Source organism: Vulpes lagopus, chromosome 24 (genome assembly GCF_018345385.1).
Source record: "Vulpes lagopus strain Blue_001 chromosome 24, ASM1834538v1, whole genome shotgun sequence".
In the NCBI taxonomy this organism is placed as follows: Eukaryota; Metazoa; Chordata; class Mammalia; order Carnivora; family Canidae; genus Vulpes; species Vulpes lagopus.
The window spans coordinates 41,717,781-41,731,954 of NC_054847.1; the positions used below are offsets into that span (position 1 = coordinate 41,717,781).

The 14,174-nt window shown below is 47.0% G+C and overlaps 1 protein-coding gene across 9 annotated transcripts in view; it reads left to right on the forward strand.

The window, feature by feature from the left end:
* Window positions 1–14,174, forward strand: part of ZNF532 (zinc finger protein 532) — a 106,551-nt gene that overhangs the window by 321 nt on the left and 92,056 nt on the right. For 4 of the 9 annotated variants that reach the window (XM_041739435.1, XM_041739436.1, XM_041739438.1 and 1 more), the window contains exons 1-2: window positions 752–1,659; window positions 1,744–1,853. The exons of 1 other annotated variant lie outside the window; for it this stretch is intronic. The gene's annotated coding sequence lies outside the window, so the exon portion shown is untranslated. 4 more of the 9 variants (XM_041739430.1, XM_041739429.1, XM_041739432.1 and 1 more) reach the window with 4 other exon arrangements.

The following is a 14,174-nucleotide window of genomic DNA, read 5'->3' on the forward strand; positions in this document are numbered from 1 at the left end:
GGCGCGGGCGCGGGGGCGGCGGGGGCGGCGGCGCCGGGGCCTCGAGCGCGGCCCCGCGGGCCCCTCGGCCTGGCTGCCGGGGCCTGGCGCGCCCTGGCCGTGGGCGCCCGGGCCTCGCGCCCCGCCGGCCTCCGCGGGGGCCCCGAGGTCGCGCGGGCTGGCTAGGCCCCGCAGCTGCCCCGAGGGGCCACGTGGGCGCCCGCTCTGCCCCCAGGGCTCCCTCCAGCCCTCCGAGGCCTCTGCCTCCTGCCCCTGGACTCGCGCGGGTGCATGGGCTGGGGCGGGGGGGCTCCTCCTGTCGCCCCCACCTCCAGGCACCCGCCCTCACTACCCCGAGGTGAAGGGATTTGGACTCCCCCCTCCTCTTTCACCTCCCCCCACCCCCAGGTGCTTGAAAGAAGAGAAGGTTGGAGGAGGAGGAGGAGACTCGGGGGGGCTGCTGCTGCTGCCGGTGGTGGTGGTGGTGGTGGTGGTGGTGGTGCTGGTGGTGGTGGTGACAGGGCTGGGAGAGAGAGAGGGACGGGAGGAGGGGGCTGGGTGGGGTGGGGGTGACAGGCAGAGAGGAGCCTGGTCAACAAGCCAGCACCACTCTGCTAGCAGGCCGAGGCCGCTCCTGCAGCCGACGCATCCAGTGTGAGGAGACACACATAAGCTTGCTTTCTTGGGGGCTCTTTGTCAGCCACCAACACAGAGAACACACACTGACACACACGTACACAAAGATGGGAGCCAGGTTGTGGGAGGTAAGTGGGGGAAGGAGAAGGAGGGGGAAACAGTGTCTGCGGTGGGCTTTTGGGGTGGAGGGGCCGGGGGGGATGGGCCCTCAGGGGCTCTGGGGTGCTGGTGAGGTGAGCCTTTCCAGGGCTGTGTGCTTGTGCGCAGGGGGAGGGTGTGTGTGTGGGGGGACACACGATGACCTGCCCCTCCTCACGAAGACCTAAAAGGGAAAAAGCAACCCCCAGCGAGATCCCCTCCGTGCTGATGATTTTCAGGGACTTGTTGGCAACTCAGCGAGGGTTGCCATAGCTTTTTTATGTAGGGTGACCAGAACCGGCTGAAACTGGTTTGAGGCAGATCAGCTCCTGAACACAATGCAGTCACTGAGCTACTACAGTGGGATAGCAGCTTCCTCCCTTCATGGCAGCCAAAAGCAGAGGAGCTTGCAGGAAGGTACCATCCCAACACAGTATGTGAATGCACACTTAGACACCACACAGCACTGGTACGTGACTAATGGAGCCCTTAAAAGATTCTGTGTAGAGAAGATGGAAAAAAATGTGCAGGTTTGCAAGGTCTGAGATTACTTGGGCTTTTCCTGCCTTTTTCTTTTGCTTAAGGGATGGACAAGGAGCTGAGATTTATGACCCTTATTAAAGAAAAAATGTGCCTTGCTAGGGTGGGGACACTTGGTTTATGCAGTCTCTCTCTCTGTCTCTCTCTCTCTCTCTCTCTTTTTCTCTGTGTTTTTAACAAAACAGAACCAAAATGAACTGATGGGTTTGTGATGGTAGTTTGTTTGTTGCTGGAGAATGCTACTTTGCATGCTTTTTTTTTTTTTAAATTTTTTTCTCTTGCAGGGGATGTTCTGTTTTGTGCTTTTCCTTTTAGAAGCTACTAAAGGGTGTTGGGGATACTTCTGACTATTATGAAGGCCAAAAGGTAACAATATTGTTCTAGGAAATGAGCATAAATGCGTTCCAGTGATGCTGTAAGGCATACATGCTGTCTTTTTTTTCCTTGTAGGCCTGTTGACTGGGGCTGCTTTTAACCCTTTCATATTTGCAGAGAATGCAACCGTGTGACAGTAACTGAACATTGGGCCAAAGTCTTTCCAAAAGGTCAAGGTTCACAAGGTGAGAGATGATATTTTGAGCATGAATTTAAGTGTTTATTTGAAGATCCATGCAGAGACAGGCAGACAGTAGTGGCTTGGTACCCTGGAGATGGTTTTTGGGTTCAGAGTGGAGAAGAAAATACTCTTAATGTTATCCACATTTAATGGGATTAGAGTGACTTTATGATGGTGTTGCTATCAAGACAAAAATCAGAATGACTCCATTAACTCGCATGTGGCTGGTCCTTTAGAAGAGGCAGGCCTGGAAAGAGGCAAGTTTAGAGAATAGTAGGCACCAGGGCCTTGTGGAGAATGCACTTGTTTTGCATAAGACTGAGGCAGCACACATGTAGCATTATCCCGATGATGACAAAAAAAAAAAAAAAAAAAAAAAGGAAGGACTTGGCCAAATCGAGGCAGCCTAGCCTCCTTTTTTTAGGATTTGAGGCGTCTGAAGGTAGATCTGCCTTTTGTTCATTCATCACCTTCCTTTTTACCTTGCGCTCTGTGTTAACCTGAAAGGTTTTTCACTCCGAGTCAAGTGGTGGAATGGCTTTTATTGATTTTGGGGGCTGTTGACGGTGAGTTTGCCATTGGATTATTTGTGGCATACATTTTAATGTGGAATGCTAATGCAGTACCAGGAGGAAACCGGCTAGTCTGGCTTCATCTGTGAAAAGATGCCTGTTAACTCAGAGCTTTGTAGCAGGAGATGGTGGAAAATGTCTGATGCCTTAAGAGCTTGCAGTTAGATTCGAGCTGGCGTTTTCTGTGTACCCCCAAAGCCAGAGGTTTTCGAGGAGCAGAGAGAAGAAAGCAGTAATGAGTCTAACAAAGTGAAGAACAAAGGCTGTGAGCGCTTACAGGGGGAACACTGAACATTTTGCCTTGGGGTTCCTCGTGAAAAGAGCTGCAACTTCCCCAAACAGGAAGCCAGCAGCTCCAGAATCCTATCCAGTAGGATCTCAACAACAGAGAGAACTAGTTCTGTTGTCCTGGTTTGGTAGAAGGACAGTCAAGAGGAGCCCATAGAGGACAGGATTGAAAATACATTTGTCCCCTACTTTGAAGAGGGTATGTTGTTCCTCTTCTGATGTGCGCAGAGTAGAGCCTTTTCAGAGATGCCGAGGATCTTAGAATATGTTAAGTTGTGTGCTGGCAGTTGGTGGGCAGAGTGTCTGCAGTGAAGGGTGTCAAGTATGCAAGGGTTTTTATTGTTACGGATTTTTTTTTTTTCTTCATGGGATTGCAGAGCATCCAGTGTGTGATAAAACTGGCAAAAGGGAAACGAGTGCATGGTTAGCTCAGAATACTTTGTGTAGTATTTAATAAAGATAAATGTAATCTCGGCCCGATATACCAGTAAATAGCTCACACGATGGAACAAAATTCTTTACAAATCACTGTGCTAAAATTGGTTTTCAATTCTACATCATTTTCGACTGCCAGAGGTTCTGTGTCTGAGTGTGGTAGAAATCTGCTTGCATAGCAGATCGCAATCCACGTTGCATGATATGCTGCTCCTGCTTTTCTGGTGCCAACTAAAACTCAGATGGCTAATATGATAAACCTTAATTAGCTTAATACAATAAGCTGTTTTATAATTTAGTCCTTCACTCCTGTCTTTAGAAAGTCAGTGATTTTTAACTCTGACAGCTAACCCCTTGCAATGAATGTTTCTTGGTAGCATGTTTCAAGAGCCCTCTTTGTAAGGCATTGCATGTCACACAATGTTCTGGTTTGCTCTCTCTGTGGTTTTTAGCTTTGTTACCCCCCCCCCCCCCCCCAAGGCTCCTGGAAAATCGCATTTGTTTTGCATTTTGGCCAGTCTTTCCAGCTGCAAGTGCTGTTTAAGCTTGGAGAGCTGGTTCTCCAGGGCTGCAATCAAGGAGCTCATCTGTGGACCGAGGTTTGTCTCAGGTGGCGATCTCCTGCTGAGGTATAACAATGTAGCAGGCCCAGGTCTCTGGGCGGGGGAGACAAACCGACAGTTTTCTGGGCTTGGGAATGGGAAGTGAGTGTGGAGAATGAGCAACAGCATTCTGCTTCCTGGAAGAGCCAGGAGAGAAACAGGGTGGCACCCACACTAGGGGCCGGGCCTGTGCCCTTGCTGTCACCGTCGCCATGCGGACTCGCCACACCTGGAGCCAGCCAGAGAGCGCCTGCGGCTGTCTCCAGGAATGACAGACCCGCCATCCCCTCTGCAGGAGGAATGTGTGGGTTTGGCTGAGGAGGATACTCTGGAAAGTGTCACTGGGTGTTGAACCTTTGTTTTCATCCCTTGCTTACTTAGAATTAATTTTTCCTGTGTTGAAAAACCTTAGAGCCTGGGCTTTTAGGACTCTTGGGCCTCCTGCCTGGTCCTGGAGGGGAGGCTTATTTCCCCCCTCACCTCCCCCTCACTTCTTTTCTCCTAAAGAGATTCCCCGCCCCACCCACCTTGACCTCTCTAAAGAAGGGTTTAGGAGGGAGGCAGCCGACATGTCGATGGTATTTCCTGCCTGTACCTTTGAAGAGGATGAGGTAGAGAATTGTCGCTCCCGTGCCCCTTCAGCTCTTCCCTTGAAATGCTTTCTTGGGTCTGTCTTCTGTTGGGTTTGAGTAACCTTCCTCCTGTCCTTGCTGAGCTCCATCTAGCTGTCCACGGCTGGAGAAGAGGTCGCCCTGATGTGGGACTGCAGGACAGTGGCCAGTGCGAGGGAAACCGAAAGTACATGGAAAAGATTTGGGGTGGCTCCCTCCTCAGTCCCCCAACATCCCTTCCTAATCAGTACAGTAACCACATCCACGGTAAACATTAAGGAAACCTAGACCTGTGTGTTCATGCTCTTCGAGGGATGATCTTTAACCAAGTCGTGGTTAAATAATTAACTTTTTAAACTTTAAAACGGACATACGGTAAAATTTCCTCTGTGGTATATAGTTTTATGGGTTTGGACACAAGCGTAATGCTGTGTGTATCCACCACCACGGTCCACGGGGAATGGTTCCATCACCCCCACGACTTCCTGCCGTACATCGGTCGTCAGATACTTCCCACCCCAACCCCTGGCAACCACCGATCTGTTCTGGCCCCGTATTTGGTCTTCTCCAGAATGCCATACAACCAGCTTCTTTCACTTAGCAGAGTATTTGAGACTCATCCGTGATGTCGTGTCTATTTGTACGTGCTGCTTTTCCATTGTCAAGTCGTAGACCACTATATGGACGTACCACAGTTTGTTTATCCGCTTCCCAGGATCTGTGGGTTGTTTCCAGGTTTGGGTTGCGTTAGAATAAAGCTGCTGTAAACATTTGCATATAGGCTTTTGTCTGAATGGAAGTTTTTATGTCTCTCCCCTAAATATTTCGAGGTAGGGGCATGGCCAGGTCATATGGTAAGTATGCAAGAGTTAGAAGTCTGAATGAAGACACATTGAGCTCTTCGCTGCTCATGAGAGAGCTCTGGCCTTGTCAGCTGCAGTGAAGACTTCCCCAGTACGAGATTGCAGGGAGCCTTATCTGAAGACACACGAGAGATGATTATGATAATAGACCACTCACTAACGGGATGACATGCTTTATAACCCAGAACTAATCGGAATTAGCCAAAAGTGGAAACAAAAAACTGCCAGTGGTAAAATATCCTCTATTTCCTACAGCAATTATTTTTAATCTCTTCAGAAACATTTGGCAGTTTAATTTTTACATTTGTCTTCAGGTTTAATACCACGCCAAACAATAACAGAATCACAGTTTTGGAAAGTGGTACCGAAGATCTTTGTTGAAATCTGAATTGCGTAAACAACGTATTATTGATTCTAATTTGTCTGAGTTTCTGACTGCCAAAATACGGGGTCGCTTTATTATTTGAAGTTACTGTTCAGGTTATATCCTTTTAAGGAAGTGGAAATATTTAAGCAAAATCTAGGCAGTGAATTGGGGAGATTTGGGAAGCGTGATTTTGTTTTTTTCTTTTTTTAACTTCCTTTTTTTTTTTTTTAAAGATTTTATTTATTCATGAGAGAGAGAGAGAGAGAGAGAGAGGCAGAGACACAGGCAGAGAGAGAGGCTTCATGCAAGGAGCCTGATGTGGGTCTCGATCCCAGGTCTCTAAGATCATGCCCTGGGCTGAAGGCAGCGCTAAACCTCTGAGCCATCTGGGCTACCCTCTTTTTTTTTTTTTTTTAATTTCCAACATTTTTTAGAGGATAAAATAGCATTCAAGAATGATAAGAACAAACAGACCCAAGGTTATGGTGCTGTGGACAGAGGAGAGTCCTAGAAGTGGGACTGATCTTAATTTGGGGATTATTTTATTCCTTTTAGAGGTACTGAATGTTTACTATGCGCCAGACATTGTGCTAGGCGCCGGGAGTATGAGGGGTAAAAGAACCCAGAGAGAAAACTCTAGCAGGAAGTAGCCTAGGTATGCTATGATAGGAATGTGAATGGGCCACCTAATGTCCAGTGTCAAGAGGGAGGAGCCCCTGAAGAGGTGGCTTCTGTGCTGAACTGGGAAAGACAAGAGTAGGTATAGCAGGCAAAGACTAGGGAAGGAGTATAAGAGTCGGATGGAGCAGCTTATGGAAAGGCACTGAGCAAGCCTGGTGGTGTGTGGTGGGGGGTGGGAAGGGGGGGTGGAGAGTGGTTGAGTAGGAGATGACATTTGGAGGCAGGCAGGGGCCAGACTTCTGAAGGTCGTTCTGACAGTGCATTCCGAGTGGGAACTTCCTCATGTGGGCGGTATTAGCAGAAAGCTGGTCTCGAGGCAGTGTCCGAGGCTGGAATGGAGACTCTCTAGGCTGGAGGCAGGGAGGTCAAATGAGGGTACCACCACAGCAGATCCCAGGAGAGAGGAGAACCTGACCCAAGGCGATAACAGTGGGATGGGGCAGTAGAGGGGGCAGCTGTGTGTACCCGATGAGAAGGCGGGCCCTGGTGGAGAGGGAGGAGCAGAGGATGGCACCAGGTTTGCTCCTTGAGGCTCCTTGCTACTGGTGGCTTTTGCCTGTGAGCTGCTGTGTTCAGCAGGCAGGATAGATTTGGAGGGTGGATGTGAAGGGGCTTAATACAGTGAGTTCAAGTTGGGTTGAGTTGCCCATAGAGATGTCCTTCCTCACCAGGATCTCTTTGGGCTGGTCTGGACTGGGATGAATTGGCCTAGAACAGAGATGATAGAGAAGAAAGATGTAGAAAAGGTTGAGTTTGAGGTTCCATAAGATAAGGAGGCTTTGTATAGTCAAAGCCTGAAAGAAGGAGGAGCTGAGGAACTTACTTAATGATGCATGCTTTGGAAAATTGGAGGGTAAGGCATTTCCAGAGAGGCAGAAAGTAATCGCAGTAGCTGACTTCTGCAGACACTGCAGCCCGTCTGGTGGGCCTTCGCGCTTGTTGTCTCATGTGATATGGAAACAGTGAGAGGAGCTGGGTGCCTTTATTCCTTCCCGTGGTGTAGGTGGGAAACAGATGAAGACCTTGGCCAAGGCCTGCCATCTCAAAGGAGACTAGAGGCAGAATTTGAAGCCTGTTCCTCACCACTAGGCCGTTCTGCTTTGGGGACCAGAATTGGTGGGGATGAGGAAACCATGGAAGGTGTTTAAGGGTATGGAGGCTAGGACGTGGAGCCTGAGAGAGGGCATGGGTAGGTGCTAGACAGACACTGATAAGGTTCACATTAGAGATTGTAGTTGATGATGACTGAGGTGAGAACATGAAATGGAGAAGTTTGGGACACAGTCGAGGTTCCCTTGTAATTAGCTCTGTTTTCTCCATTGACCTCACTCATCATGGAGAGATGACAGTATGTACATCAGAGATGGTGCAAGAAATAGTGGTTGAAAAGAGTACAGTTTTACTGGGCACTATAGGGTGAAGATACAAATTGGAAGGGAGAAGGAACAGAGGTTTTTGTTGTTATTTGTTCTTTGAAAAGGATAAACTCAAAGTAGTGCTGAGAAGAATCTTTTGTTCAATAATAAACACAGTTAAAGAATTCCTTGAATCATCTGCAGACAGGAAGTTCTGAATTTTTCCTCTTTTAGAATGAGAGGGCGAGAGCAAATCCTACTTGATCTAAATCTGGAGACTGAAATAAGTAATTTTTAGACAGACTCACAGTGGCCTTTTTAGCTGTTCTGTCGTCCCTCCTAAGTAGCCCTTGGTCGATGGTCCTTAGGGACAGGAAATGCAGGTTTTTTGGTAATGTTTTCCGTGAGGTCTCAGTACAACTTTACGTAATTAGAGATTCCAGGCATCTTGCAGGACATAGAGAGGCCTGAAGATAAAATCAAGGTGTAGTTCTTGAATGTTTTCTCAACCTAGCCTTTTCTTTTTGGGACACAAAACTCTTGCTTACCAAAGGCTGACTCATTGGTCTCATTATGGGTATTGATTTTGATAATTTGCCTCCGTGAGGAGCAGATTCCTTCTAGGGATCTGAATCGTAATTAGATGGTTGAAAAACGTACCAAGTCAGAAAATTCAAAGCCCTCTGGGTTTTTTTTGGTTGGTTTGTTTTTGCATTTGTTTTTGTTTTTAAAGATCCCCGAGCTGGAAATAGTTCAAATATTTACACTTACCTCCTCCTTTTCTGGAGTGAACCCAAATTGGGCAGAGGGGAAGGGTCAGTAGGTGGAACTAGAACCCAGCACCCTGGACTCCCAGTCTAAGATAGCTTGCGTCATTACTGTCTTTCTGCCTTCCAGCGCTTATTATGTGTTGGGTGGTGTATGAGCCAGCTCAGAAGTTACAGTCCTTACATCATGCGAACCACACAGGTACTCATTGGTAAGCTGGTCTTTAGCAGTTTTGCTGATTTAACATAGCAAGAGTGGAAGAGGTAGTTTGAGGTCTTTAGTTTGAGAAGTGATCATGTCTCGTGTTCTAGTTAAATCTGGGGGCTCAGCCACGGAGATCTTCAGTGGCCTTTGCCTGGCTCTCAGTGCCCTACACCTGTCTGCTGAGCCCTTGATGACCTCAAGCTGCATCCTGCCACCGTGGGACCTTGAGCGAGTTCCTTAAGTTTTTAGGCCATACTTTTCTTGAGGGTTGTTAATGAAGATTAAGTGCATATAAAGTGCTTAGCAGAGTGCCTGGTACACGGTAAGTCCTTCCTCAAATCTTAGGTATTCTGTGTTCCTCAGCTTCCCTGGATTAGGGGAAGGGCCCTTGCTCTGACATTCTTTTTTCAGCTTGGAGGGTGTTGTTTCTTCTGTCCTGCCTTTTACCTAGTTTTTAAGTAACTTTGTTTTGGCCCATGAAAAGACACAGTGTCTCCTGCGTTGTCTGTGAGGTCTTCAGTGATAGCTGCCCTATATCTGGTTTAAAGTGGGGGAATAGAGGCATGAAGGTAGTGTCCTTGTTCTCACCGGGCTGTACGTTTATTTGTAGTTGGAACATGTTGGGTAAATTTTGTCAGTAAGGTCTCCTACTTCAACTGTCTTTGTTTCCAGAAAAATCCACCCTAGTCAGTGACGGTTATAGTCTAGTTGATGTAATTTGTGTTAACTAGAGTTACAAAGAAACAAAACCTGATTTTGAAAATATGGCAGGTTAGCCCCCACCTCTGTTCCATCCCTTTTTCCCATGGCACTTTGCTTTCCACATTGCTTGACAGCGACCAGATATTCATTATCTTGCACCGTGGGATTTGGTGGTGATAGAAGATTGAGTGTAGAAGGAATCGATGGGTAATATTTTCATGTCTAAAACTTCTCTGTCAGTATAGTGGGTGCTAGCCTCATACTGCTGCTAAGTGCTTGCAGTGTGGCTAGTCCTAACTGGGATGAACTGTAAGCATAGACTATATACCAGGTTTTGAAAACTTAACACCAAAGGATAAAAAAAAAGAATGTAAAATATTTCACTAATACTTTTTCATGTTGATTATTTGTTGAAATGAAGCTATTTTAATTTTTTTTTAAATTTTTATTTATTTATGATAGTCACACACACAGAGAGAGAGAGAGAGAGAGAGGGGCAGAGACATAGGCAGATGGAGAAGCAGGCTCCATGCACCGGGAGCCCGATGTGGGATTCGATCCCGGGCCTCCAGGATCCCGCCCGGGCCAAAGGCAGGCGCTAAACCGCTGCGCCACCCAGGGATCCCAAAATGAGGCTATTTTAGTTGAATAAAATATATTACTAAATTAAAATTAAAATTTTATCCCCTCCCCTTTTTAAGTGTGACTTAGAAAACTTAAAACTATATATGTGGCTTTCATTCTTCTTCTGTTGGACAGAGCTGGTCTGGAATGTTGGATGGACATCTAAAGAAATTTAGCAGTGAAATTTCCCTGGTGCCCTAATGTGTTCATGTTCATTGATGTTGAGTTCCCCTTTTGGCTGGAAAAGATAGTGTGAGAATGATGCAGTGTCTCCTGGTTACAGAAATTTGTGTTCCCTTGGTTTGGACTTCTTTTGTCTCCCAGATATTTGTAGTTCATCTCTCTGCATTACTGGATCTAGACAGCCATGCCAGGCTGGTGTCTGCTTCTGAATGGAGAGGGAACCAGTGTTTATCCCAAGTTTACCGTGTGTTAGATGCTTACACTTAACGTCCCCTGTGAAGTATAATTAACATTTCTGGGGGCACCTTGGGTGGCTCAGTTGGTTAAACATCTGCCTTCAACTCAGGTCATGATCCTGGGATTGAGCCCCATGTTGGGCTCCCTGCTCAGCAGGGAGTCACCTTCTCTCTCTCCCCCTGCTCCTGCTCTCTCTCTCTCTCAAATAAATAAATAAAATCTTAAAAAAAAAAAATCTCTGGTGAGACTCCAGAGACTGGCCCAAGGTGGTACCACTAGTGAGTGACTGGCCTTGGATTTGGACCAGGGATGAGCTGGCTCTGAAGTCATACCACTTTTCCAAATAAGAGTACCTGCTTGGTGCTGGTGTCTTGGACCTCTTGCTCAGAGTCCCTTACCTGTTCCTGGGTACCTTCATTTAAATAGCATTTCTCACACTTTAATTTGCATGCAAATCACCTTGGGATTTGTTAGATGATGCAGACAATGATGCAGTTGGACTGAGTGGGCCCAAGATTCTGCCTATCTAACTAGCTCACAGGTCATGGTCATCTGCTGGTCCCTGGACTACACTTTGGGTAGCAAGATCTCCACTGTTTCCCTTGGTTTTGGACCTGCTTCCTTTGCTTCCAGAGTGATCTGATTCTCCAGAACTTGGATGACTCTGCAGGGGCTCACCCTGTCTTTGCATATGATACCAGTGAGTACAAATGGTGTCAGAACTGGTTTTTGGTCATAGGTGCTGAGACTGGCATGATTTCCACGTATACATGATCTGACCAGATCAGTTTATTCCTGTTCGTACATAACTGCATCATTTCTTTATTATCTTAACTTCTTGACACCTGTGGTCTGATAAGACAGAAGATAATTTTAATATTGAGATATGTGGCAGAGGTATTTATGTTCAGTCTTTGTGATGAAGACTGGCCTTAAATTGACACTTGAGGGTGACTGTGCCATGTTTGGTTCAGAGTATCTGATGAGAGAGGAGGACTCAGCAGTTGGCCTGCCACTATTTCTGCTTTTGTGCCTGACAAGGAATCGAGGTGACTTGTGACTTTTCCTTAGAATAGGAGTTATGGTGAGCCACCTCATGCAGAAGTGTGAAGGATGGTTGTTCATCAACACCACCTGCTTCTCCAGCACATGATAAAGACAACCACCCTGGAGTCCTTGGATCAGGAGGTCTTGTGGGAAGCTCTTGATCTTTGGCCAGATAAGAAATTGAGTTTCAGGAACTAGCTTTTGGTGTATTATGTGTTTGAACTCAATTTTTTGGTGTATTATGTGTTTGACTGCAATTTTTTTTTTTTTAAAGATTTTATTTATTTATTCACGAGAGACACAGAGGGAGAGAGAGAAGCAGAGACACAGGCAGAGGGAGAAGCAGGTCTGTGCAGGGAGCCAGTGCGACTCGATCCTGGGACTCCGGGATCATACCCTGAGCTAAAGGCAGATACTCAACCAATGAGCCACCCAGGTGTCCTGAGACTGCAAAACTTGAGTGTATTTTTAATTTAAAAGTTTTTTTTAAACATTAAAAAATTTTCAATCTCTAAAAAATTATTTTTTTGAGAGAGAGCACATGAGCAGGGAAAGGGGCAAAAGGAGAGGAGGAGAATCCTCAAACAGACTCCTTGCAGAGTAGAGAGCCTGACTTGGGGCTCGATCCCAGGACCCTGAGATCATGACCTGAGCTGAGATCAAGACCTGGGCATTCAACTGACTGAGCCACCCAGGTGCCCTGTAATTTTTTAAATTAAAAAAAAAAATTTATTTAAGTAATCTCTACACCCAATGTGGGGCCTGAACTCATAACCCTGAGATCAAGAGTTGCATGTTCTTCATACTGAGCCACCCCAGGTGCCCCCAGTGTATTTTTTAGACTTGGGGATATGCACTGATTAGATAAACGAATGATAAAATGATGTGTGTTACGCGAGCTAGCTTACCATCCCTATCTCTATAAGAAAACTCCATTTCACAGAAATTCTAGTTGAATCTCAGATCTTATTGGAAATCTGGACTCCGAGTTCTATGATATACGAATCTGGCACACCGAATAGGATTTTTAGTTGTTGGCTAAATCTGTCGGCTCCCCGTTTGGCGCAAAATCATGTGCCTGGTGTGGTGGGGGTGTCTCCCTGGCCTGTGAGTGCAGCTGCTGAGGAATCACAGATTGCTGGCAGCAGCGAATGGGGTGGAGTTGGGGGAATAGCAGAAATGCCGGGTGTTCAGGATGGGCAAGGCCTTGGGGCCAGCCCTGAAGAGAGGGGTTGGCACTGTGGAAGTTCATCTGAGTTGGGGGTGAGGTTGGAATGCAGTCCAGAGCCTTCCTGGAGCATGCCACGTGTCAGGATAAGTTAGGACTCAAAAATTAGATAGAGGGCAGCCTGGGTGGCTCGGCGGTTTAGTGCTGCCTTCAGCCCAGGGCCTGACCCTGGAGACCCAGGATCGAGTGCCACGTCAGGCTCCCTGCATGGAGCCTGCTTCTCCCTCTGCCTGTGTCTCTGCCTCTCTCTCTCTCTCTGTGTCTCTCATGAATAAATGAATAAAATCTTAAAAAAAAAAAAAAGATTAGATAGATGCTCAGAGGATGTCAGAAGGCAAAGCAAAAATGGATGGTCACATGTCTAGGGGACAGGCAAGAACCAGCAGAACAAGTGAGTCTGTAAAAGTACAGGACAGCAGCAGCCAGGTGGTAGGAACTGTGTGTGCCCATGGGGAAGGCCATGGGGTGATTGTGGGGTGCATGAGCAGGTGACCCAGTGAGGGTAGTGTGAGCTACCAGTGCCCGTGATCACTGGGTATAGCTGAATCAGAACCGACCTCACACGGCAGCCTTCATGTGATGCGGTGAGTGAGGATGCTTGTTGCTGAGGTGGCCGAGGTTAGGAGAATGGATTGGGACGACAGCAACTCTTTATACACAAGATTCACATGGAAAGGCATGAAAACACATGCCAGACTGTTTGGAGTTTATGTAACCTCACAGGACACGTGATCAAGACATCACATTTCAAACTAACACCAGAAGAAAAGGAGCTGATTATAAGGCCATGGCTGCTGCCAGGAGGAGGTCCCGTGTCTTCTTGTGCTATGATTACTCCGCATTCTTTTCGGGGCCACATATTCTCTGCTGTCTCTCTCTGTCTCTCCCTTGGTAGAACTAACTGCATTGCATTCTCTTTCTGGTGTGCTTGACAAATGTGGCTGTCCCACAGCCCCTGTGTCTCCATGTCTTCATCAAAACTACTAGTAACACTGCCCGTATTTCTCAGGCCCCTTCTGATTCTTCAGGCCACAAGCTAATTGGTCCAGGTCTAATCAGGTGTAGCTTGGAGGGCGGGGTTGCTGCTAACCCTAAATGGGTGGTAGTTTTCATTGGGCTAATGAGACACCCCCAAGGGTTGGTCTTATTTTATGCCTGAGAAATTTGAGGCTAAGCTGTTGGGAGTTGGCATGCATACCTGGGTCTTTCTGACCCCAATTCTGCACCCTTTACCACTCTTCAGTATAGTAGCCAAGGTGTACGAGCTGGAATCTTTGTCAGTTTGTTGTTTACTCAAAATCACAAAAAATGATGTTTAGCTTTCAGCATTTGCTCCGTAAATGTATAGCAGCAGCCGTTGTCTGAGTTAAGCATCAGACTGAGACGCTGGAGGTAGGAAATTTGGGCAAATGGCTGGAGGAATTGTTCAAGGCTAATGTTTAGGGTCTCATGGGTACATACATGTATATTTGAGGCCTCTCCTAGGTAGGGGTATGAGTACGTGCGTGCATGCACGTATGCGTGTGCACACGTTTGGGGCCCCTCATAGGTAATATCT